This window comes from Neolamprologus brichardi, chromosome 15 (assembly GCF_056152115.1).
Source record: "Neolamprologus brichardi isolate AB-2024 chromosome 15, ASM5615211v1, whole genome shotgun sequence".
NCBI classification, from domain to species: Eukaryota; Metazoa; Chordata; class Actinopteri; order Cichliformes; family Cichlidae; genus Neolamprologus; species Neolamprologus brichardi.
Genome location: NC_142118.1, coordinates 14,695,082 through 14,718,897, shown reverse-complemented (window position 1 = coordinate 14,718,897; position 23,816 = coordinate 14,695,082). Strand labels below are relative to the sequence as shown.

The 23,816-nt window shown below is 40.5% G+C and overlaps 1 protein-coding gene across 1 annotated transcript in view; it reads left to right on the top strand.

The window, feature by feature from the left end:
• The first annotated feature begins 11,672 nt into the window (after positions 1–11,672).
• fut8b (fucosyltransferase 8b (alpha (1,6) fucosyltransferase)) overlaps positions 11,673–23,816 on the top strand; it is a 96,166-nt gene continuing 84,022 nt past the window's right edge. The window contains exon 1 of the mRNA XM_087852444.1: positions 11,673–11,851. The gene's annotated coding sequence lies outside the window, so the exon portion shown is untranslated. The remainder of the gene's footprint in view (positions 11,852–23,816) is intronic.

The window sequence follows — 23,816 nt, the reverse complement described above, 5'->3', positions numbered from 1 at the left end:
TAAACAAGCCACCATAATAAATCAGGAAGCATTAACACTGGGACAGAGACAAAAACACACAAACTTGACATGGACAAAAGGTAGACAAACATAAAGACAAGACTGACATGGGAGGCGTAACACAAACGCAGACTAGACACAGAAAAATCTCGAATAACTAAAAATTATAACTATCAATACTGAATATGAACAAACACACAACCTGAACAAATGTAATTTTAGATAAACTCAAAACCGGTTCAAGTCAAACAGAGAATATAATATAACAGAAACTGGAAATCCAAAAGTGAAAACGTTGGGTCCAAAACCCAGGATCATGACACAGACATGGATTGGTCTCCCTAGAGTTCAGATCTCAACATCGCTGAAGCACTTTGGAATCAGCTCGACAGAGAACAGAACAAAAGACAGCCAAGATTCAAAAAAGAGCTTGGATTGTACTTCAAGGGGCCTGGAGAGTTATTCCTAAAGACTATAAAAAGTTTGGCTAACACTGTTCAGGCTGAGTTGAAAAATAAAAGTGGGAATACAAAATCTTGACTTTCAAGCTGTACAACATCTTTTCTTGCCTTATATATCATGCTTCTATGCATTTGTGCAGATGTGTCAATAAATTGTGTAACCTATTTCCCATTTTCCTAGCAAAATATAAAGGTGGCTTCAGACTTTTACACACTACTGTATGTCATTTCTGTATTTTCATAGCTGTGACGATCCATGTACAAACTCAGTGTTGTTGGAGTCGTTTCTCTTTTTCGCACTGCATTTCAGAAAAAGTGACTTGTTGTTCAAGATCTATTAACTCCAAGTCCAACATGATCACCTCAGTTTCGGTTGTGATTTCAGAGCAATGCAGACGCACTGATGCACAAATATAAATGGGAATAAAACATCACCAAAATAAGCCAAAAAAGGAAGTTGTTTGGTTAATAACTGTCATTAATTCCCCTATTTTTTTCTCTGTAATTTAAAGATATTATCACATTGTGATTTAATTACATAAATAATTATTTATCTGTTGTGCTTCTTTTGTAGTGCTTTCACTCTCTCCACTTCATTTGGTGGGTTTGTGCCCATCTAGAAAGTTTATCAGACACTCAAAAGAAGTCTTTTTTTTATTTATAACTCTCCTTAATTCTTTCCCACCTTTTTTATAAAAAGCATTTAGCATGACATGAAAATAAAATACATGCACTCTCCTTCTGTGTGCTTTGGAATTCATTCATACGGTCTGCAAAGGCATTATATATTAAATGCTGATACCTGATACACACACACACACACACACACACGATGCACACAACACACACTGTATCTCTCCAACCATTCACTGCCTCTGCATCTCCCATTTACAGCAAGAGATCTTCCAGATAACCCACTATCTCACAAATTAGAATAGTCACTCAGCCAGCTCCTCTTCAGCACATTCCTTAACCGCAGCAGATTTGTGACAGTCTCCACCACCAGGATTCAATTTAACTCTCCACTTGACATGCTGAGTATGAGATGGTGCTTTAGAACAATCTTTCTTGCGCAGGTGACAAGGATTTTCCACCGAGGCAAGTTTCATTGCTGACTATGGTGCATGATTTGGAAATGCCCTTATGTGCAGAGTTTGACCTTGCGTGCTTGTTTTACAATGTAGTCAAATGGGTGGCATTTTCAAACTGAGTGTAGCTACTGATGAGTTACATAGTTGCACAGCTTTACTCCCTCATTAAGTCTAAATGTCAGGCACTGCCACAGATGGAGTCATTTAACCTAGCTTGTGACAGTAAACACAGCTACTGCTATCAACCAAGAAGCGGTGCAGGTACAACAATTTGGGAGCAGATGTCAGCCTCCCTTTCAGTACAGCGCTCTTAAAATCACATATCATAAACCTTGAACCTTCTCAGCATAGTCGAATACACTGAAAGTTCTTGACCTCAGCGTGCTGTGAAGCAGTCTTTGCTCTGCGGCGCAAAAAAAATGTGACTCAATGGCTTTTATGGGAAATAAAGGTATGAATCACACAAGAGAGATGAAATTGAAAATGCTGGGAAGGGTGCATTGACAATGAACAAATGCTGGGAACTCGCCAGACAGCAGAATTAATGAACCCTCAGGAATGAGTGGGAAAATAACTGACAGGCTAAACTTACAGTATATTGTGCACCTTATTGCTTTGAGGGCAAAGAAATGCTTTGTTTCCAGTTGAGGTTTTAGCCATTACCACTTGATACAATACACTTTTATGGTAGTTTTTATTATTTCATTTAAAACCTTAAAGTTGCTCATCAAAATTTACCCGACACAAACATATTGTTTATTACCTTGTTTTTTCCTAGCAATGCATCCCAAAAGCCGGAGATATAAGTGATATAAAACAGACAATTAACAAATCCCCACATTTGAGAAGCTGGAAGCAGCTTTTGATGCTCTTAAATTAATCTGTTATCAGAACTCTTGTTGTGTTCTGTATTGTTCATTCCTAATCAGTTAATTGTTTTGGCACTATTTTCATCAGTGTTTTCATGTTCTAGCTCCACACCTTGTCAAAAAAACACTGTCAATTCCAATGGTTAAATAATTTCCTTGTTTATTGTGTATGGTTAAAAGACTGGTTAATTAAGTGATTATTATAAGAATGCATTAAACAGTTTGGTAAGTTTCCAAGCAAAGACGTCAGACATCCCCTAGTCTCAGTATGTAAGATATGAGCTTTATGCATATTAATATAGAGGAGCAAATTAAATCTGCAGGCAAGTTCAGGCTAAATTTACACTGTGTTATTTGCGCGTAACATGTCTGACTCTCCTCGTGTCATAACACATTCTCTCAGTTTGGCAGTCTGTTTAAGCTGCAAACATCCAGTCTTCTCCTCATATTATGACTCAGTCGCGCTAGAGTAAAAATAGGACGGCAATCTCTTTGCAACTATGAAAAATGAAAAAAAAAAAGAAAAAAAAAAAAAAAAAAACGGGTGGTTACCCGGTGATTACATTGAATTTTTTGCACATTCAGCCACCAACTACAAGTCATTGCAGTGACCGGCTGGTCACATAGATGGCAAAATAGACTGAAGGTTGCAAATATTCGCCTAATTTATAAGCACGGACAGACTACTAACACACTACAGCCAGTCTGTACCGATCTGCAGTCCATGTATTCGCAATGAGAGACTCCACTCAGATGGTTGTTTTTTGCCTATACTCCTATATAACAGCAAGGTTGTCAAGCACCTATGTCACTTTGCAGTTAAATTGCCATCCAGCAGCAACTATATGACTCATTGTGAAGGAATTTCTGAATTTCCATCTCAAATCTCAGCTTCTAGTTAGACTGTTTCATACATACTTCTGTGTATGTATGTTACAAGAAATTTGCAACAAGCTTTGATAGATTTCACGATCTATCAGTTAACTGCTGAATTATCACAAGCGGACTGGATGAAATTGGTAACTTGACCCCATTCGATCACCATTTTATCGCCATCTCTTGCAACAAAGTCTGTTTGAAGACAGAAGCTGACTGTGAGTGATCACAGACCTGTTCCCCATTCTTGAAGCAACCATTTCAAAAGCAATGAGATCACAGAGCATACTGCGCACAGTCACAGTAATTATGGTCATGACATGTCAGTGCTACTTTTTCTTTCCACTGCCATCTGCTGATTCTCTTCCACCAACCCAGCATCCACCTGTAGGCTCCACCGTAAAATGTCTTGTCGTTCCCATTTTTTATTCTCCCTGGTTTGGCTGTACAGACAAAAAATAACTAATTTAACAATAATAATAATAATAATAATAATAATAATAATAATAATAATAATAATAATAATAAATAACACATGATAGCATTTTTCTGTATTTATTATATAAATCTGTTCGTTTAAGTCTGATTTTTCATGTTTGATCTTTTTTTAAAAAAACTATTTTCATTATCTATCTTCATTCATTTATAAGCTGCCATCGATGTGCCATCATGCCAACATGATTTAAAAAGATGATGACATTAATGACAGAGGTGACAGTAGAAACTGAGCTGCCTTATCACAGCACAGCTTCCTCTCAAGTGAGGAGGCTTCAGTGACACCTGCTGGTGTACTGACACAAGAGATCCCACGAGAGCACTCCAGAGTTTTCTCAATTAGACCAGCAGAAAAGAGCCACATTATTTCTTTTGTGAGTTTAATCACCAGCTGTATTTACATACCCCAGGAGTAAGCACTGGCGAGGTGACATTGAGCAGAAGCATAAACACCTGAGAACCGAAGAATAAGCAACAAATGTCACAGCTTATAATCCAGACACAGAGCTAAATACACTATTTAAATAAAATGACAAAAATCAAATGACCATAATGTAGAAATGTTGGATTTACTGAGAGGACAATGAATGAACTGACACTCATAAGAAATAAGACATGAGAAATTATGAGACACCGCCATCTAGTGTTTAAATTGAAATAATAATTTAAAGGTAAATGTCACAGAATATTTATTTTCTTACCAGTTATTTGCTGCATTTGAAAGTAGTTTGTTCATTAAACTCCCCATAATTCCCTAACCTAATATACAAGATAAAAATCAGAAGATTTACTTTTGTGAGCATGATGTTTGTTTTGTATCTTGTACATTTATAACCTGTGCAACATGTTAGTACCTGTGTCTTTATTTTTATTTTTCATTCAAGGTTGTATCATTTATTACCATATAATTACAAGAAATTATACAACCTGCATTAAGAATTTAAAGCAGCTTAGAAGGACTTAAATCTAGGACCTCCTTAGGACTTCCTGTTCATGTCAAGTTTAATAGTCTACCAATAATATAATTTATTACAATTTAAAAATTTGCCCTGTAGTTCATTTATTATTTGAGATATATTTATTTTCATTTTCCCCCAGGCGTATGTAACCCTTGTATTCAAGAGCTGGAATTTCATTTTTATGCACAAAACACTCAACAAATCTCAAATGACCTTACCTTTTGAATTAATCACTAAAATTGTCTTTTGTTGTAGCAAAAACTCAAAAATTGCAAAATATTCGCTTTCAAAGAGAGGCCTAAACTCAAAGAAGGGATGAAAATCAATGTAAGCAAAATGCCATATGAAACTGTTGAAATTTTGCATCACCGTTGAATCTGTTTTACTAATAACCTGCTTTGTTTCCCTATTGTAAACTGCATTTTGAAAATTCTCAAACTAGTAAATTAGACAGCTCATTTAACTGTAGACCCCCAAGGATCATGCTGCATTTAATGCATTTATACCATGCAATGTGCCATGAAATTTTTTGACAAGCACAAAATGTACCTTGCTGCCCCAGGTGCAATGTGCTGCACAAAATAAATAAGGTGAAATGAAGTGATACAGCATAAGAGGTGTATCAATAGCAGAGTAATTAACAATGCTTAGAGAAAAGCCCCTTTGCGACAGCGAGGAGTCCGGTGTGTGTGCAGTTAAAAGAACCATGTCATTAAATAAACTCTTTGGCTTTGTGTCTGACTTTATAATGTAAACGAATAAAAATAAACTTTACATATATTTTAAAAAGCCCAGCAGACCAACATCAGTTCTGTAAATCTTGTACATCGCAGCAATGCCCAACACGTTCAGTGTAAAGAGAATGCAACATCTCTGATGGCTGTCAAATTTATGACCTCGTTGAATGTATGCAGTATATAATGACATTGGCTAAACCTCACACAAATTGCTGTTAGTCAATAAAAATAATTATTCCGTCTGCAGTAATTTGTTTTTGGTAGCGTGGCTCTGCTACACATGAAGAACGAGCACACCTCGCTGCCCATCCATGCACATAAATTAAAAGCCTAATAGAAGTGAGCAGCAAGATGTATCTGCATCACATAAAAGAAGCAATCAGTGACAACAGATATGACAGTAGTAGTTAGATCTGACAGCACTATAAAGAGAAAATAGGGTTACATTTGGCTCCTAATAATTTTTGGGGTGAAGAGTCAAGCTAAAGTTTAAGTGTCCTGTATGAGATTTGGTAATTGGGTGTGTAGATTGATATCAGCTGATATATCCTGATTGGGCTGATTCTGCACTGACGTTTCTGAACAAGTGCTAGAAGTAACGGCGAACCACCGATGGTCTTAATCTAGTTGAATCACAGTTATCATCATTTTAAAAACTGCTTAAACCTGTAAAAGCCACCACCAAGTTGTAAAAATCAATACCTGCGCTATCTGTAGATTAATGAGTGCGGTTATTGCATATCGTGCGTTAATGTTATCCTTTGTTCACCCATTTCCTATTACAACACTCTGAAAGCTGTGACAAAGCTCTTAGCGTAAATGTGACTTGTTTTTTTTTTTTAATAGACAAGAAATATTTTCATTCACTCTACAATAAATCAAATGACAAGAAGTTCCAGCAAAACACAATATAAGCATTTCATCCTCATACAGTCCCAAAAGAGTTAAAACATTAGTGTGTTACACGCAGGCAGAGCTGCACTCATAAACATCTGAGTGTCAATACAGCACCTAATTAGCAGCAGTGGAAAATGAAAGCAGGCGGAGGCTCACGCTGCACACATCAGTGAATCAATCAGTATGAATCTGTTCAGTTTGCATAAATGTAAACAAACGCTTCTTCTTCTTTTTTTTCATCTAAATAAAAAAAAACCAAATGTTATTATGCTCATTAAACCATCATCCACCCATGAAAGATATAAGGGGTTCTGCCTTTAACCTTAACACTGGAGTTTTGGGCCCTTGCCCCCACCACCATCCTTTACAATTCCTGGGCACTGAGTAGGTATTTCAGTATTAATTAATTATGTTCTTCAGCTGAATGTCCCAGCATATAAAAATACTCAGGGGAGCAAAAGTTATGCAATCTTAATGAGCAAGCAATTTGAATCTTAAGAACTGCTGTCTCTAACAGAATCAGCATTATAGCTATCATCAATATCAGCTCCAGATCCATACTCTTTATGTGTGCCCAGGATCACCATTTTCAACATCTTTATTAGTTTTTTTAATGCTGATGTCCGTTTTTTCATTTTATTCTGTTTTAAGTTGAGACAGGTGCTTTTTCGTCTTTCAAATTTCAAATGTGTTGCTGTTGTACTCTGATTACCCCATTTTTAAATATAAATACACATATCGCAGATATTTCCGTGACACCTAAGCTCAATCTTCAGCAAACCTTCCTATGAAGTTGACGTCATTAAAAGCAGGCTAGACACTCCACACAGTTAAACAAGTCATAATAACGCTTTTGTTAGAGATGAAAATGTATTCTCTGCCAACATTTGATGCTGGAGGAGTTTTATCAGTTTTCACTTCACTCCATTTACAATTATTAAAACTTTTGACTTGTAATTTCCTGCAACTCAGCCCTTTGTTATACAATAAATTCTTCTTGTTTTGAATACAGTACAGTGAGATTCTTCGAAGCCTCAGTCAGCTTAAACATTTCCTGCTATGTTTACATTTGGTAAGTGCTCACTGACCAGCAGGTTACTCAGTAGCTTAGTTGCTATTTTAAGTAAAGCCAAACAAGTGAAATCTCTCACTTTTGCAATTGTTTTGCAATGCCGGTAACATACAGAAGTGTCGTCATCTATAGGCACTGCAAGTGTCTATTAGTTGTAATGTAACTCTGTAACTCTATAGGGCAGGGTTTCAAATTATCCTGTGCCTGTTTACCAGTGCCTTTAGGAGCACTATTGAAATTAATAACATTAAAAACAACTTTTATTTCCAGGTTTCCCATATGATATAAACCCAGGTGGGATCATTTTCTAAATCCAAGGAATGGAAGTCATAATATATTTTCTAATATATTATATCTGATGCTATTACTCCAAGTGTTCTGCATTGGAACAATTCCCAGCTCTCTGCACGTGAATTGCACTGTGTAGATGTTTACACTCACAATATCTTGTTTCATTAATCATGTCACTTGGGGGAAAGAGGGTGTTACCATCCCCGATGCCCTCATCAAAAACAAAGCTCTCCAGACAGAAGTCAAGCAGGTGTTTTCTATTACATGTTATGAATATGAGCTCTTTGACTGTTCACCACCAGGACACCCATTAAATATCCAATATGTCATCATTAAAATGTTGTAAATGTCACCCATTCATAAAAACGTTTTGTTGCACCGAATACATTTTGAAACGTGTCATGGCAGTGCTTCTCTTCCAAAGTGTTACAAATTCATATGATAATGATATTCTAATGATACTCTAATGAGCTTTTAATTAGTCTGCTCCATTTTGTTTCTGTTTTGTAGTATCAGATGGATTTCATGGCCTGAAGAAGGATGCGTGCCAAGCCTGCATAAAGATTTTTTTTTTAATCCAATAACTTTTAATTTCATGTGTTGTAAACATAAGGCAGCACTTGTGCTTTATTTCCCACTGCTGCCTTCAAACTCAGGTTTTACCTTTAGGTGATCAGAGCTCATGTGTTTTACTATAGGAACTCTGTATCTCAATCTGAAAAGGTCAGCACACACCGAAAGAAAGAAGAAAAAAAAGGTCAGGAGGGATCGACCTGCCTTTGGCCTGTAGAACGGTGCTGAATATGTTGCCTTCTGTTGCTGGAGGTAGGGTGAGTGTGTGCGTGTTTTTGCTATACTCATATTATGTTATGGGGCATTCAAATGTTATCATTTGTGGTGACCATTCTCCTCTTTTTCAATAACAATAAATACATATATAAATAAAAGCCTTCATTGAAATAAATCCATCAGTATAGGTATGAAGATTTTGTTAAGGGTGATAGTAAACTTCAGTTGGGGTGGATAATGATTAGGATTAGTCATGTAGTTATGGTTAGGTTGGTCGTCATTCCGAAGCCTATGAAGTCATAAAAATATAGTGTGCATGTGTATGCGTGTGTTTGTGTGCCAGTTTTGCGCCTGGATGATGAAGCAAAAATGAAACATCTTCTTAGTCACACCTTTCTAATTAAAATACTGCCTACAGTAGCAAGAAAATGCCTGCTTTATCTGCTCATTTCTCTACAATACTAAAAAGTTGCCTTTGCACCACATGATGGCGCTGTGTAATCAGCTTTATGACTCAAACCACTCAAGCAAATTTGTAGGTGGGGGTTGTATTTGTGCTTTAACCCGTTAGACCGCCACTACGTGATGGTTTACGGGCAAGACTGGGCTTGCTCCTGCCACAGGAGAGAGACCTCTCAGAGGCACAGCAGATATTTTTCAAAGATGGATGGAAAAGCAGCAACAAATAAAAAGCCTCTGGGCATTAAGAATTTGATTTACTGGCTTATTTCTCAAGTGAAACTGAAAGCAGTGGATAGAAAAACATCTGTGTAGTAGTTCATAGAGAATAGTACAGATGGAATACGTCTTTAAGGGCATCCATACACTTCCTTTTTCTTTTTTTTTCAGCTATTGCTTGGCACTATTTCAAGCCAAGTGGGGTTAATTGAGAGAGATACAGCAAAGGCGTACTTACATTTATGACAGACAGTATGTTTTTTTTGTTGCATCAGCTCCAAGTTGATGATCCTCTGTGCATAACGTTAGCAAGCTGCAATTAAAAATGAATATACTGTGACCATGACTGTGAATTAATAAATAAACAGGTCTTGGCACGGAGAGCTGAGGGTGATCATGCACAACCTTCGCAGGAGTGGTTTACAGCCGGGTGACTGATGACTTGTGCAGAAGCAGAGTCCACTCAAGAATGCTGTTACCGAATGTAAAATGAATGAGCTTTGCAACAACATCACAGAGCTGCATTACATAAAAATGCTGTGCATGACACTTTGCTACACCTTTATGTTGTACTGTCGTCTATAGTGTGTTAGTTCGATAGCTTTGTATAGGCCCCAAAAAACAACAGATGTTCTGACTGCTCAGTGGCCATCTAACCTTAAGAAGCGTTTTATTTATGAAATTTAGGTCATAGCCACGTAGCAAATTACATACATCCAGTTTCCTAACCAGAGTCAAGGTGGGAATATTTTAGCTGTCGCGGAATAAGAGACAGGGTACAACCTAGACAAGTCACCACTCCATCACGGGGCTCTAACACAGAGAAATAACCAATTTAGAATCAACGATTATCCTAACAGTCTTATCTCTGGACTGTGGGAGGAAGCTCAGGTACCCAGAGAGAGCACATGTGGACACAGGTCAGTGGTTTCAAACTCAGGTCTCTTTTGCTGTGAGGTGACAGTCTTAACCACTTTATAAAGACGTCTTTGGGTTTATTAATATCTCACAATCTTTTGTATTTAAGGTGAACACACACACACACACACATTGTGGCTAAAACTTTGTAAAAATCTTTTTTTTTAAAAGCACTACACAGACTGTAAAATACTTTAGAGGCAAGTCCGTGCCTGTGTATTATGCAGTTCTTCGAGTTTTCATTTTGGTAGACGGATGTAAAATATTAATAACATAATTTGGAAAATCTGTGTCAGCGAACTACTGAGAAAAACATGACTCACTCTAATGTGAATTCCTGTCATCCCTTTACCAGGTGGAAAAATGTGGGGTAGTTTCCTTCTTCTGTCTACACATACTCCCAACTGCATTTACTGTGTAAAGCAAGACAGAAATGTTGGATATTAAAGCTATTTGTCTTATCGCTCAGTTTAGACATACGGTTATTATGAGGACAGAGAATATGCCAAGAGGAATGCAAGAGGCTGTAACAGATAAGTGATGGCGAGTGAGAGCTGATGACCTAATACTGTGCACAGTGTCTCTATTCTGCACTGTACCAGTCATAAGGTCGAGTACCACGCTTACGGGGGAGTCGTGCCCTCCATTGGCCGGTGACACCGGGTCTGTCAGTCTGTGAGCTCCCATGCAATTCACCAATCCAACGCGGGTGTGCGCACTGCCGCTTTCAAGTCAACGATTCCCATCAGAGTCTGCATCAGTGAGAACGACGCGCAATCAGGAAATTAGACCTACGCGCCTTCAAAATAAATGAAACAACATGGTTTGCAAATGAACTTCGCACTGGCACAGAGCAGTAAAGTGCTTCTGTATCACCGCCGGATATACTATAAAAAGAGGAAACACAATTCAAAATAAGGAAGAAACAGGACAAAATAAGGTTCTTCTGTACCCAACAGGTTGATTCTGTTCATCTGGACGTAGCGTTTTCAATGGGAGAAACGTTTCGTCACTCATCCAGGTGACTTATTCTGTCTTAGATCATTTACTTACCTGGATGGTTGAGCATGCACCAAGACATCAAGACAAGGTTCTTCTGTTTCACAATAAAACGAAATAACTCGGATTAACTAACCTGAGAAAATCAGCAACAGTAGGGGTATTTGAGAAGTCTAAGTCCTTTCCAAAAAAGAAATAATAAATAAGTTTTCTTTTGTTTTATTTGCCAGGCCAGACAATACACTGAATACAGGTTAAAACAACACAGTTGAACACACTGTGGTGTTTGGAAATGTGCAATGCATTTGTATCTGTTTACATGTTTGTTTTATGGTGTATTTGTTGTATTTTTAAGTAAAACTACATAAAGAATAAATAATATATTTAGTTCCAACCCTAAAGTATATATAACTCCAGCTCCACTTTAAGCTACTGCACTTGAAGCGCGTGCATTCTTTATTTTGAAATTATCTCACCGGATGTGGAGTCTCATCCCCCTCCCCATTCTCCGATCTCTGTTGACACCGGCCATTCAGCAGATCCCCACAGAGCAGCCTCGACTGCCGGATTCACAGACCCCAACTCCCCTCAGTTCCTGTTTCCGCCGCAGCCGTCCTACACAGTTTTGTGGAGCAACACGTCTCGGCCGTCTGCTGCTTCAGGACCCAGCCTAAGCAGCTCGGGTCGGATGCCTCTGGAAGCCGGCGTATCAAGTCAAGGTAGGTAGCGGATCACGCTGCTCGCATGGCGAAAATGTTGAAGCAGCAGAGGCAGTGCTCAGCCCGTTACATCCCGGCCTGTTGACTGCGTCGCTGGTTAGATCAAACAGCGGTCACGGTAGGAAGCGATTTCAGGTCCCGTTACATCCGCTCTTTTTACTCTCCATCAGGGGGTCTCTCTTGTTGACACCTGGCTGCTTTACATACCCCCAAACTGCCTTGCGACCCCCCCGTTTTTGTTTTTTTTTGTTTTTTTTTACCGCTCGTTCGCGTTGAGAAAAGCAAGTGCTCGGAACAAATTGGTTTACAGTGTGACCGCGTCAGGACCCGGGTAGTTAGTGTGAAAGCGCCTTTTAAGACCCAATAATCACCTGAATGAACGTACAGCGGGTTAATTTTTGACATCAACAGTGCTAGAAATGTGTAGCCTATATGCTAGCCGCTTTTCTATGTGTCGTTAAATAAGGATGCAATGCTTTTGACCTCCAGTCTCGCGCACACAACGTGTTAATAAAGACACATGACACCGGCGTGTGTGTTTGACAAGTGTGTGCCTCCCTTCCTTTGCTGTGTTGTATTTATGCGTGGCGGGCAGACAAAGCAACTGCCTGTGTGTAAGCCTCAGTGCACAACTGCTAGTATCTGGAATCGCTTTGTATCACCAGAGCCAGGCGTGCGTTTGTTTTCGGTATGTGGAGGTGTGGGTAGTGTTTGCTGAGGCCTCTGATATGGGATTTTTGAGAAATAAAAACTGCTCAGTTAAGTTCATGCTGCATCGCGTCAGGTAGGTCAGAGGGGGTGAGCTCTGCTCCCCATCTCCACTCGCACGCGTGCACGGCATCGCCCACACGCACGGAGGAAGTATGTGTTTTGTGTGTGGTGTAGTTCCACTGATAAGAATCTGGACCGTCAGGGCTGGTAAGGCCTGAGGTTCAACTCCCAGCAGGGGCACCCATTAGAAGATGTATTCCTTCATAGTGATGAGAGGACCACCAAATAGCTCGTGATAAATGTACAACTTAGGCAGCAAAAGCTCTTGGTATATGAATGGCTGTAATACTGCGATGATGTCAGAGCTCTAGCTAAAATCAAAGCATGTCAGAAAGAAGCATAGTGAAAGGCTCTTGTTTAATTGTGTTCCATAAGACAGATTATAAGTGCGCTATCTTATTTCTTTTTCATGAAAATCGATTTGTAAAGCATGGCTCCTTTTTTTTTTTGCTTGACTTTATTATTTCATATCACTTAATGTCTGGAGCAGATATTACAAGACATATCTCATCTCCATGAAGCACACAAGTGATTTTTCTTTCTTCAATGGCATATGGCCCGACTATAATTTATTAGTTTGTAATGTTGTATAGTGCCACAATCATCCCCAGAGTGTTGATCCATTTGCTGCCCATATCCCTTGTGCTCCCATTTGAATTATATTTGCTGACAAGGGAGAAACGCAACACCTATGGACAACTAATTCATCATTAATGTTATCTAATAAAGTCAGCCTTGGTAACTGGAAGCAGATTGATTGAGTTAGTAGCCCTAATCCATTCATGAATAAGTAAACAGCTGTATATATTGCTGGGACAGCAGTCTATGCCATGGCAGGGGAGCTCGGTCTTGGATTCCAGTGGCAGCCACTGTGCTGCTTCAGATAGACGCGTGGTTATATTTGAGCTGCTTTAAACTGTCAGGGGGCAATTATTTTACATAAAAGCAACTGTGACTCACGCTTTGGCAACAATTTGCTTTGATCTGGGCTTTGCCATTTGAGGAATGAATGGGCATAGCCATGGGTGGACCCATTTATACCAGCCAAGTATTAATAATTTCATTAGAGTAGTTCATTCGCGAGTGTCTTATTTGGATGAAGCGCTTAGATCAAGCAGTAGTGATAATGCTCACATGCAGTTACCCTGAAAATTTACTTGGCATGTTTGAACTTTTTTTTGTAAAATGCCACCCCTGATTGTGTTCCTTCTGTTTGTTGGGTTTATTAGAATAGACACATATTACATTTGCAGCTATGTAGCTGCTGGCATGCATGATACTGCATCTATAATGCACGAGAATGTGCTTTCCAGAGAAGTACACTTCAGCTGATCCATTTCCCCCCCATTCCCCTTTTGTGTCCCTGCCTCTGTCTCTGCCCTTTGAGCTTCCACCTTCAGTGCCTCATGCCGCTGTCTGTCTTCATTTTCTTTGACTAATGACTTCATTAAACGTATTACTGTTGCTCTGGCAAAGAGGTTGGATGCGGGGCGATGAGCAAAAATGGGCGGCGACTCATTTAATAGGTGTATTTAACGTGTGCACGTTTGTCACGTGGCGAGCACCGTTCCTCTGTTTAGCTTAGCGCAGCGAGTCCCTGCCAAGTGGTGTTTTTATTTAAAATAGCATTTGGATTTGTTTTTCATTTCAATTCTTTCTGCAGCACCAGCCTGTCACCTGCACAGCAAGCGCCTCTGTTTGCATGAAAAGCCATTCTAATTTCAAGCATCACAGTGTTTTGGCTTAGTGTACAGTTTGTGTGTGTATAATGCTTGATGTTGGCTTCGGGGTGCTGTGTATACATCCCCTTTCTCCCCCTGTTGTCCCAGATATATCCTTTTTTTTTTTTCTTTTTCCCCTCTCTAAAAACGTCAGACGGATGAGAAGGCTGAATTGTGCTGTGGAGGAAACAAACAGCACGTTTTGAAGACATGCTCCCAGTTTTGGGGCTTCATGCTATAAACACAAAGAACAACTGAAGTGAAGAGGCTATGCAAGACATGGCAATGCTTGTAGGGAGATGCAGTAACAATGTTACCAAAAGAGGCTCATCCGCGAGCATTGATTTGTTGGTATTGTTAATCTCTGTGCTGGGTATTCGAATTCCAGACAATGTACTGTAAATAGAGCAGAGGCCATTGAAAAGATGCTTTTGCTTTTGCTGTCCCTGCTTTTGGGAAGAAAAAGGCGGAAATGATTATGTTTGGAAACAGGGACACATACCCATTTTTGAGCCGTATTATTAGGAGCTCGGTCTGTAAAGATAGAAGAGATAAAGAATAGCTGGTTCATGAATGCAGTTCAGTGAGCAATTGCTGTATGACCAGTGCTGGCATTTGGCTGGCATTTTTCATATTAGAGGGGTTGTTTGGGGTTTGTTTTATCTCTCTTTTGCCCTCTAGGATTTGAAAACGTCCTTATGGAGATGAGAAAATAATCACTAACATATTAAGATGTTAATGAGTTTGTTGGGACTGTGTTTTGTGGGTTTGGCTAGGATCTGTAGAAGAAACGAGCTGAGCAGCATTCAGGTATTGTACCTTTTGTGCACCTGCAGAATGCAGCATTTTTAAAGGGCAAAATCTGTAGGAAAAAGACCTTTCTGCATCACTCTTCTCCTGCTGTCATCCTGCTGGAGGGCCATTATTATCCGTATTGTAAGACAGAGTGACTGTCTAGTGATTGCATGAGCCAATCACAAAGCAAGTATAGGGCAGGTTTCCATGGTGAAAAGCCGGCTGGCCCGTGAGGTTGCTGAAGCTCAGCTTGAGTAGGCTAGCCTGATCCAGGCTGATAGCATTCTCCGGCAGCAGAAGAAGAAAAGGGCCCTGGAAGGCCTGCCCTGCTGTCTGCCTGTCTAAATGTCTTGTTGTTTGCCTTCCCATCTTTACTCACTTGAATATCTAAGGACAGGATAGAAGAAGAAGTTTGGAATAGGAATTCAGTCAGACAGGCACAATAGGAGCTTGAGCCGATAGCCATGTGCCATCAGATTTGATTTGTGTAGGGAGTGGAGATAGATCACATGTCTTTGCTACATCTATCTCGGGTTGAGGGATAGCTCTGAGTGTACCCTGTTCCTGTTACTTTTGTTGTGACCAGTCAGACATTCGGACCAGGGCTCCCCCTAGAAGAGTATGCTGCCCCCTCTCTGTTTGGCCCTGCAGGGAGGTTGCCCAGCCTGCAGTTCACCCACATCACTGAGAATGTGTACTTGTGCGTGCACACTCCCTTGTGTAGGCTTGCTTTTTCTTTTTCTTGGGGAGTTATTGCTGCAGCAGTCTGAGGTGGGAAGTGGGTCTTACGACATTTCTTCTCGGCTCATTGGAGCCATCCATAAATAGGCATGTACCCATCCACTTGCAGCTCTTAAATTTCCTCCTTCCCCGGTTTCTTCTGCTTTTCAGTAGGAGGCACTTAAGTCGCCCTTGCTGCACACTCTCCCACGTGCCTTTGCATTAATTTATGTCTTTCTATGTAATATATGTATGTATTCTAGTTTTGTATCTTTGTGTAAGCATCACACTAAGACAAGTAGAATGCAAGCGGTGCCTTCTCTGCTTGTGGAACTGAATTCATATGGGTATGAGACACAGTGGGAATTTTTAGCTCATCACAAGTTGCTCAGGGATTCACTGTGGGACACAGACAGCCGAAACCACCCATCTACCCACAAAACCCCTGATGCTCAGTGCCCATGGCCCATCAAACAGCCTTGTTAACCCCTCTGAGTCCACAGCTCAGGCCAGGATCAGCACAGGCATGGAGGGCTGGAGGGATTCAGAGATGCTAAAAATTCTTTGCCGTCTGACAAGTTTACTGTGCTGTGTGGTTTTTATGGACCCTACACTGTCTAAGTTAAAACAAGATCTAAAATTAACAGACTCTAAGAAATGTTTCGAGCACAGGAGAATCCAGAAAGTCGTCACTAGTGTCATCCAAGGCTGAACGGGACAGATATTTTGGAGTAAAGAAGAGGCAGATGGGTATGGATGGAAAATTAGGAGAGAAGAGAGTCTCAGTAACTGGGGCAGCTGTGTAGCTTGAAGCACAAATGCTCAGATTGCCCACCTCACCCCTGCTTTAAAAAAAAAAACAGAGTCAGAGAGCCAGATGCTGGACATTAGGATCACAGTGACAATAATTCGCATTCATTCGAACATAGAATGCACAGGCCCTCCACAACACACACACACACAGGGTAGAAAAGAACACGACTATGAGCTCATCTGACAGAATGGGTGCATTTCCCACACTTGGGTAAAAAGGTTGTGTGACAGGCGTGCACGGGGGTTGTGGATATTATTCTGTTTTCAGCATCAAACCAAAATTCCCAGCAGTACACAAGGACTGCTGAATGTCCTCCATTTAGCCAGTGGTATCCAATGGTACTAGCCAGTATTGGATGGCCTGCATGTGACCTCTATGCAGGTCCGGAGAGGGTTCAACCCCAGGCTCCTGTGAAAGTGGGACCTGGACTGTGATGAAAGGCGTGCATTATCGTTCTCCCAGGCAGGGGGCCTATTTGTGTCACTGTTGCCAGTTCTGCTTCCTGAAGGGTTTATTTGCCTTGGTGGGGAGAGTGTTTGGGCATTTTTGTAGTTGCACTATTGATCCTTAAGGGAGAAATTCATCTCTGTAACCTCCATTGAGAGGTCAGAATGCAGGGTCAGCCACACTGTGTGGCCATTGTAGCTTGAAGAGATGCCGTGTTTAGCACCGAGCCCCCGAGCCCCCCAATGTGTGTGCCAAGTTCACAAGAGGTGGTTAATGTGAATCTGTCCATCTCTATATTTGTCACGGAGTTCACTATGAGTGTGTGTGACATTTGCTGATGATGGTTGTCGGTGTAGGGCGGCGGCTGAGAGAATTGAGTGGGATCGTAGAGGATTGGCCTGATTGGATTTCCGTTGTAGGAGGCTTGTCACCTGGCACAGCATGGCGCTCTGGAAGACAGCAGGGTAGCAATCAGACAGCAGTCACAGTGTGAATATACAGCAAAATTTGCATTCAGGCATTGCGGACCCAAGCATTCACCGTAAAAAAGGAAATATTAGATTGCACTTTCTCTGTACCGTAAATGATGACTCACAGATTTATTTATTTTAACCAGCTTCAAGAGACCTGCATACAATGCAGTTAAAAGATATTTAGTGTTTTCTGAGTAATACTGGATAGTTTAGAGCTGATTGTAATTTTTAGGTAGTATTCAGTACACCAAGTATGCACTCGGTATGTTAAAGTTAGATTGAAAAGGCTAAAACGATGGGGCATTTCTATATTACGATCGCTAGTCTGTATTTTTCAAACTAGTGATGATATAGTCATCCCATACTGACGAACCGGTACACCAAAAAAGATCCTAAAAGCTCAGATATGCCCACTCTGTTTCCCTCCTAAATATGAACTGTCTGTTTCCCTAAGCTGAATAAAACAGCTTGCTCCGTTGAGCTTGTCGAGCCTTTTCACTGGGGGTTGTTGAAAAGCACTCTGGGAAATATAGGAAATCGCTAACTGAAGTAGAATTAGATGAGGAAAGCTGAAGGAAAGTGGGCACAACAAAATAGTAATTATAAAAATCACAGAATAACTCCTGGAATGCATTGTTCATCACATATTGATGGTTTTCAGTGCTGTGAGAGCATCTTATAGAAGATTTTTTTGTTGTTCTCTTTTAGTGCTTTCCTTTAGTGGATTTAATTGAAGACACCAGCCAAAAGTCAGATGGTATTTTTCTTTTTTTTAAACAAAGAAGGACTTGAATCTTAACTAGAGAACAGCAAACAGTGTGTTCGTCTGTAATCATTAACATACTGTAACCAATTAAGTCCTTAAACCTAACATATTAAGGTCTGTCTAACACAGACGTTCCCAAAGTGTGGGGCCCGCCCCCTAGGGGGGGCGCAGAGCCATTGCAGGGGGGGCGCGGCATGAAAAGGGAAAAAAAAAAAAAAACAACGCTTGGACACTGCTAGCACGGGCGCCCACACAAAGGCAAAGCAGGAGATGAAGCATAGCTGAATATGTTTCCAAACCAACTTCATTCTAAGCCAAAGACTAGAAAATATGGTGAAGCATATCTTCCCTTTGGTTTCACCTGCACAAGTGCTGAGGTAGGTCTCCTTGCAGGATTGGTTTTCCCTTTGTTGGGAGCAGCGCTGGGCTGTTTAAATCATGGACAAACAGTATCCCACATTCTTGATTTGTAGTTCACAAACACTTGTTGTAATGACTAACTACTCTTGACATTTTGGAGATGTTAGCTCTTTATACAGTAAAGTTACAGTGGGATACAAATAACATCAGGCTGATCCTGCCACAATTTGTTCCCCGGTTCAAATCACGGACAAACAGCGTCCAACAGTTGTTTATGTTTTTGAACCCATTTTGCAGAGGGATTTTTTTGAAAAATGTATTGATAGCAATGTTGAATATTATTACACAGAAAAAAACAACTACATGTAAAATAATTACACCGTGACGCCTCTGCCTTTGTAAATGGAGGGACAGTAACTGCGTGTGTATATGTAAGCGTGTAAAACCTGCAGATAGTCAGATTAACAGTATTTCGTCTCTACCTGCCATTCTGCAATTCATCTCATGTAAACAATAACGTGCACACAGCGTGACGTGAAAAAAGGCACATACCTTTGACATTGCATGACGAGCTCTGTATTCCTCGTCCAGTAAACGCAAAAAAGGAGTTTTAAAAAATCTCCATTCTCGGTGATTCGAAACGCCGTTTACGTGTGGACGAAACAGCTGCGTTTTCAAAAATACCCGTGTAGGTGTGGACATAGCGTAAAAGAGTTAGTAGTTTATTTTCTTACTACCTGTAATTTATTGCAGATTACTTGTAATTATTTGCTTAATTGTTTACTAAATGTTTGAGGTGTGAAATAAACCGCAATGGAGCAAAATATGGGTGTGTGTGGTTGGAGGATGTGTTTGTGCGTGCGTGCGCGCGCGCGAGGGGGGGCGCGAACATTTTTCTTGTAAAACAAGGGGGGCCCAGCAAAAAAAGTTTGGGAACCACTGGTCTAACAGATTCAAATTGAAGTGGATATAAGCAGCCGTCTCCTAGTTCAGTTTCTATGTATAAAGCCCATCTTGGAAGCGTCTTTCTGCTTTTACGTTCAAATGAGCGGCATTGTTGTTTCCTTGGATTTAAACTTGTACAGTGCAAATTTTATTAAAATTTTAAACACGGCTAGATTGAATTTGTTGGAATTCAAAACACTGTCTGCTCATCCTCCACAACTATGTATCTGGTAGATAACATCACATCAACAAACACAAACACAGCCCAGATCGGTGTGCAGTCCGTTTTTTTTCTCTTTAATTTTGTCTGTCTGCTACTCTCATAAATCTGATCTTTGGAAGGACTGCAAGATGTCAGCAAATTATCCTAAAGCACTGCAGTCCTGGTGTTCCTCAAAGACAGTAACTCAGTATTGATTGTGGTGGACAGAACTTTTTTTGGGGGTAATTTTCCAGATAAAGAGAAATGTTTGCTCATTCCGCAAACTGGGGTCTCTCAGAACAGATTACAGCGTGTTCCTCACGATGATTATACCTGTGCAGCGTGCTCGTCCAAAGACAGAAGAGAGCAACACTGCAAAATGGGGACAAAGCATCACATCAGCGCGTTTGACGCATACTGCAGTTGCGATGCATTTGCAGAATGGATTCAAGGTTTTATTAGTTAGCTTAATAGACGTAACTTGAAACATTTCCAGGAGCTTTAGCTTTTGGTATATAGTTGAAATGTGTATCATGGGACCTCCTTGATGTCCAGTCTCATGCTGGTTAATGGTATTTCTGGGTATTAAGGAGTACTGTGTGCCAGAGAAGTCTCACTTCCAATCTTTCATTTATTGATTGAGTTATAAAATTAATTTGTAACGCTCATGTTGCAGGCTTTGCATTAGAGCAGTGTCAGGATGAATTTCCAGTCCAAGTATAGTGCAGACGCCAGTTGTTTCTGGGTTGCAGTAGAAAAAATGAGTGTGTGTGTTTATTCCCAAGACATCATTTACATCAAGTTGTCCATCCATCAAATAGGAGCACATTGATTTTTTTTTTCTTTTTCTCAGTTCCACATCACTCTTAAAATATGTAATTGGAGAACTGAAAAAGATGTTCTTTTGCAAACGGTAACCGCAACTGTACAAATGAATCACGCTGTACTTTTGGTACAAAGCAGTGTCTGGGGGGGTTTACATGCGTCTTTTTTTGCATGTACTGACATCTTTCCTGTCACAGTTGCTTCACAAAATAATGTTTAAGGAACAAACATCTTCCTGTGTTATTTGTTGTTGAGCGTAGTGTAGAAGTCTGCTGCAGCAGATTTCACTTTCTTTTCTGTTACTCGGGTACAACTTGAACTAGTGGCTGCTACAGTGCAAGGTTAAGTGTTCTCTGGTGTTTCTGTAACATCAACCAGACTTCTATATATTAGCAGTTTGCTTGGAGGAAGAAACCAGCCTGAGACTAAAGGTTTTGATGTGGAGAAGTGTGTTGGAAGCTCATTTTATTTCTGACAGCCGGAAAGAAAAGAGGAACAAAGCAAACATTTTCATTTTCTCTCTCATCATGTATCTTTGTCCCAGTTTTGGTTCCTACTTGCTTTAATTTCTGATTTATTTATTTTTAAAAGTTCTTGTTGGAGAGGAGGATGTTATTTCTCAAAAAAAAGAAAGAAAGAAAGAAAAAAAACCCAACAAAAAAACACTGCAGCTGTAACATCTTGCTCTGTTTGTTTACCCGGGAAAGACTGTGAATCCTGCGGGACCTATTCTCCAGATCCAGCACCTGTGCTTTAGCTCTGAGTCAGGTTCATAGGCCACCTTTGCTTTCCCACATCAGCACTTTTCTTTTAAATTTTGTATCTTGCTGTCTCTGCAAGATCGTTGATGCCACTGAGTTCTCCTCTGTGTTTGTGAGAGTGGCAGCACTGGCATTCACCTATGGCAAAGCCCCTTAGTAAACCAGCATGAGACCATTTGCATCTGACATTCTTGTCATGTTGCCCTAGAGGTGTTGCATCATATAGCCTCACCTCCTACTCTTCCCATCTTTATGTGCTGTCGCTGTACCATCCCCACCACAACCCCACTGCTCCTCAGTGCCAGAGCTATCAGTGCAGTGGACTTTAAAGGGCCTGCTTGGCAGACCCATTTCTCAGTTTTAGCTGTGGTCTGGGAGAGTAATAACAACGTGCCAGTCAGATATAAGAGGCCCTAATGGGGACTCAGTGAGATGACACAGCAGTCCAAGGCCTATTATGCAGTTGGATCTGTATAGGACAGATGGGGAGAGAAGACAAAAGAGAGCAAGTGACCGACCGGATCAAAAAAGGCAAAACTTGAAACATTCCTCATAGAAACGGCAGGAAAGTGGAGCACAAGACCAAATAGACAGGATGGAGGTATTCTGAAGCAGCGGGGACGCATTCTGTTTGTCTACGTCGGTGGCCCAGAGCTAGTTTTGACGAGGATCGAGGAGACACTCGTGTGATGCCAACCACATGACCAGATTTTCAAATATGCATCTGTGAAAAAGCTGAGTGACAAGCTGCTCCAGAAACAGAAAACAGCCTATCCCAGCCTGATTTTCCTTCTTTCTTTTTTTTTTTAACTTTACTTTGATCTTGTTACAACAGCAAAGAATTGAAGTTGGCACATCAACTCAGTGAGGAGCTTTTCAACACCTAGCAAGGGCTTTGCCTCCTCACTTTGATTTGTGAAGTAAATGAAGGATTTTCATAGATGAATCAAGTGTTATGGTTGTCCTCCAACTTTTGATGTTTATATAAAACTGAAAACAGTTGCAGCCACCCGAACGGCGGTGCTATCATGTTGGAGGATGAATGAAGAGAGCCGCGACCCCGGACGCCCTTTTATTTTTCCCCACTCCACTTGCACTGCACAGAGCGTGTACTCGAGAGTCATAGTGTTACCCTATAGTTGTGTCCTTGATTCGAGAGCTGATTTACATATCCCCTCTTGAACTACTTGTCCTAGTGATCGAGCAGGTCTTTACAGCGTGAACAGGGACAAGCCCGACGAAGGTCAAGCTGTAAAGGTCAAAGTTCATCTGTAAGCTACCCCATCAATCGAAAGCTGACCCATCCACTCGACTGAAATAACAAAAGACCTCATGCACTCTGTCTCTTGTTCCTTCATGGCAGCATCATCCGCCTTACTCACTTTTTGCTCTCCTCTGGCAATTGGCGCCCTAATTGAGGCACTCTTGAGCCATGTTTATCACCGTGGCAACGTTGCCCTGCAGATAATCATTGTCTTGTGGATTAGCATAACAACAGAGAAGAGGCTTTTGCTTTAATTCCTCTAACACTGGACCAAGCTCCTTTGTGTTGGCTCGCCTGCCAGGTTTGTCTTAACTGGGATTAGAATCATAGGCCCTCACATTGCGCTCCCGCCCCTGTCCTCATAGTTATTTGAACTCTCTCAGTGCCTTTGGATGTTTCTTACAGAAATGATTTTTACCTAATCATTTTTGAGCATTTCAAAGTTGGGAGGAAAAATGTGAATCTCTGTCATCTATTCAAGTACTCGGGTCCATTAACTAGGCTTCATCCTGCCCTGCTCTCCTAGGATGTGAGTTATTAAGATTATCTATTTATAGCAAGAGAAAGGAAAACACAACCGCTAGCTTTGTCCAAGCAGCTTGTAGAGTATTGTTTGTACAAAATGGATTTAATGCTATTCTTGGGTCTTAGGTTTTGAAGATAAATCAATATATTTTCAGATAAGATAAAGGATGAAACAATGCAGTTTATAGCTACAGTACGTGCAAAAATATTGAGCCTCCTGTCATTTTTTTTATATTTTACTATGGAATTGGTGCCTAAACGTTCTTGGGCAAGCTTTTTTCTTCCAGGCTTCGCATGACTCTTCCCCTACATATTGATAACAACTTGAACAAAAAATTAAAATTTACATTCATCCTTCAATTGACACTGATTTTCATTCCAGTTGTAGAATAGTTTCTTTAAATCTACCCTGCACCCTCCTTTCTCGGGAGGTTCAGTGGTGAAGGCCCAGATGCATCTCTGTGGTGCTGTGTCAGGTGTAGTTCTTAAAGAAATGACTTTCAAATACTGTTTACGTGACGTAGGCATGCCACTTCTTCTTTTTGTCCTGCTACCTCAAATTTTTTTAAAGGGTAC